General features: G+C 31.5%; 1 long non-coding RNA gene across 7 annotated transcripts; it reads left to right on the forward strand.

Moving 5' to 3' along the window:
• The first annotated feature begins 931 nt into the window (after positions 1-931).
• On the forward strand, positions 932-3,156 carry LOC127008077 (uncharacterized). Of its 7 annotated transcripts, none has more exons than XR_007760767.1 (3): positions 932-1,126; positions 1,742-2,908; positions 2,953-3,156. It is a non-coding gene; the product is annotated as an uncharacterized LOC127008077 (long non-coding RNA). The 7 variants fall into 7 exon arrangements; XR_007760768.1 differs by having other exon boundaries at positions 1,742-2,863; positions 2,909-3,156; XR_007760766.1 differs by having other exon boundaries at positions 1,742-2,684; positions 2,771-3,156.

Raw genomic sequence — 3,156 nt, forward strand, 5'->3', positions numbered from 1 at the left:
AAGAGAAAAAGAAGGACAGGAAAAAGATAAGAGAAGAGAGAAAAAGAAAAAGAAAGATGAAAGAAGGTAAAATACATAATGAAAAAGGATCATTAGGAGAAGAGAAAAAAAAGGAAAGAAAAATATAAAGGGTGATGAGAAGAGGAGAGAACGGGTCAGGAAAATCTAAGAGAAAAGAGGAAAAGGATAAAAAGTAGAGAAGGAAGGAAGAGGAAAGAAAAAGATAACGAGAGATGAGTGGAGAGGAAAGAAGAGGGCGAGAAAAAGGAGGATAAAAGGAAAAAGAATAAAAAGAGTGGTAAAATAAAAATAAAACGAAGAATGAGCAAAAGAAAAAGAAAAGAAAAAAAAGGGAGATTAGAAGAAAGAGAAGAAGAGGGTAGGAAAAAAGAAAAGGGAAAAGAAGAATTAAGGAAACAAGGCGGAGAGGTAAAAGAAAAATACAGTGAAAAAACAAGATCATGAGAAGAGAATTAAAAAAAAAGAATAAAGGGAGATAAGAAGACAAGGAAGAAGAGGGCAGGAAAAAAGAAGAAAGGATAAAAAAAAATAAAGGTAAGAGAAAATCGGTGAAGAAGGATCAAGAAGAGGGGAGAGGAAGAGGGGAACAATAAAGGAAGATGAGAAGAGAGGAAGAAGGAAGAGGAAAGAAAAATAAAAAGGAAAATAAATAAGAAGAAGTAAGAGAAAAGGAGAAGAAAAAAGGAAAAAATAAGGGTAAGTAAGAGGAAAAGGAGAGGAAAAAGGAAAATAAATAAAGAAAGAAGAGAAAAGGAGAAGGAAAAAGGAAAATAAATAAGGGTAAGTAAGAGGAAAGGAGAAGGAAAAGAAGAGAAACAAATAAAGGGAGATGAGAAGAGGGCAGAGAAAAGGAGAAGAGAAAAGAAGAGAAAATGAAAAGGATGATAAGAGGAAAAGGAGAGGTAAAAAGGAAAATAAATAAGAGTAAGTAAGAGGAAAAGGAGAAGGAAAAAAAGGAAAATAAATAAGGTTAAGTAAGAGGAAAGGGAGAAGGAAAAAAAGGAAAATAAATAAGGTTAAGTAAGAGGAAAGGGACAAGGAAAAAAGAAAAATAAATAAGGGTAAGTAAGAGGAAAGGGAGAAGGAAAAAAGGAAAATAAATAAGGTTAAGTAAGAGGAAAAGCAGAGGGAAAAAAGGAAAATAAATATGGGTAAGTAAGAGGAAAGGGAGAAGGGAAAAAATAAATAAATATAGGTAAGTAAGAGGAAAGGGAGAGGGAAAAAAAGGAAAATAAATATTCGTAAGTAAGAGGAAAGGGAGAAGGAAAAAAAGGAAAATAAATAAGAGTAAAGGAGGAGGAAAAAGGAAAATAAATAAGGGTAAGTTAGAAGAAAAGGAGAAGGAAAAAAAATAAATAAGGGTAAGTAAGAGGAAAGGGAGAAGGAAAAAAAGGAAAATAAATAAGGGTAAGTAAGAGGAAAGGGAGAGGGAAAAAAAGGAAAATAAACAAGTGTAAGTAAGAGGAAAGAGAGAAGGAAAAAAGGAAAATAAATAAGGGTAAGTAAGAGGAAAAGGAGAAGGAAAAAAGGAAAATAAATAAGGATAAGTAAGAGGAAAGGGAGAGGGAAAAAAAGGAAAATAAATAAAGATAAGTAAGAGGAAAAGGAGAGGTAAAAAGGAAAATACATAAGGGTAAGAGGAAAGGGAGAAGGAAAAAAGGAAAATAAATAAGGTTAAGTAATAGGAAAAGGAGAATGAAAAAAAAGGAAAATAAATAAGGATAAGTAAGAGGAAAGGGAGAGGGAAAAAAAGGAAAATAAATAAAGATAAGTAAGAGGAAAAGGAGAGGAAAAAAGGAAAATAAATAAGGGTAAGTAAGAGGAAAGGGAGAAGGAAAAAAAGGAAAATAAATAAGGTTAAGTAAGAGGAAAGGGAGAAGGAAAAAAAGGAAAATAAATAAGGGTAAGTAAGAGGAAAAGGAGAAGGAAAAAAAGGAAAATAAATAAAGATAAGTAAGAGGAAAAGGAGAGGAAAAAAGGAAAATAAATAAGGGTAAGTAAGAGGAAAAGGAGAAGGAAAAAAGGAAAGTAAATAAGGGTAAGTAAGAGGAAAGGGAGAAGGAAAAAAGGAAAATAATTAAGGGTAAGTAAGAAGAAAAGGAGAGGGAAAAAAGGAAGATAAATAAGGTTAAGTAAAAGGAAAAGGAGAAGGAAAAAAGGAAAATAAATAAGGGTAAGAAGAAAAGGAGAGAGAAAAAAGGAAAATAAATAAGGTTAAGTAAGAGGAAAGGGAGAGGGAAAAAAAGGAAAATAAATAAGGGTAAGTAAGAGGAAAGGGAGAGGGAAAAAAAGGAAAATAAATAAGGTTAAGTAAGAGGAAAAGGAGAAGGAAAAAAAGGAAAATAAATAAGTGTAAGTAAGAGGAAAGGGAGAGGAAAAAAATAAATAAGGTTAAATAAGAGGAAAAGGAGAAGGAAAAAAAGGAAAATAAATAAGGGTAAGTAAAAGGAAAAGGAGAGGGAAAAAAAGGAAAATAATCAAGGGTAAGTAAGAGGAAAAGGAGAAGGAAAAAATGAAAATAAATAAAGGTAAGTAAAAGGAGAGAGAGAAGGAAAAAAAGGAAAATAAATAAGGGTAAGTAAGAGGAAAGGGAGAAGGAAAAAAGGAAAATAATTAAGGGTAAGTAAGAAGAAAAGGAGAGGGAAAAAAGGAAGATAAATAAGGTTAAGTAAGAGGAAAAGGAGAAGGAAAAAAGGAAAATAAATAAGGGTAAGAAGAAACGGAGAGGGAAAAAAGGAAGATAAATAAGGTTAAGTAAGAGAAAAAGGAGAAGGAAAAAAAAGGAAAATAAATAAGGGTAAGTAAGAGGAAAGGGAGAGGGAAAAAAAGGAAAATAAATAAGGTTAAGTAAGAGGAAAAGGAGAAGGAAAAAAGGAAAATAAATAAGGTTAAGTAAGAGGAAAAGGAGAAGGAAAAAAGAAAAGAAATAAGATTAAGTAAGAGGAAAAGGAGAAGTAAAAAAGGAAAACAAATATGGGTAAGTAAGAGGAAAAGGAGAAGGAAAAAAGGAAAATAAATATGGGTAAGTAAGAGGAAAGGGAGAAGGAAAAAGAGAAAGGTAACACATTGAAAAAGAATGAAGAGGAGAAGAAAAGGAAGAGGAAAGAACAAATAAAGGGTGATAAGAAGAGATGG

The sequence above is a fragment of the Eriocheir sinensis genome, chromosome 37 (assembly GCF_024679095.1).
Source record: "Eriocheir sinensis breed Jianghai 21 chromosome 37, ASM2467909v1, whole genome shotgun sequence".
Classification (NCBI taxonomy): domain Eukaryota; kingdom Metazoa; phylum Arthropoda; class Malacostraca; order Decapoda; family Varunidae; genus Eriocheir; species Eriocheir sinensis.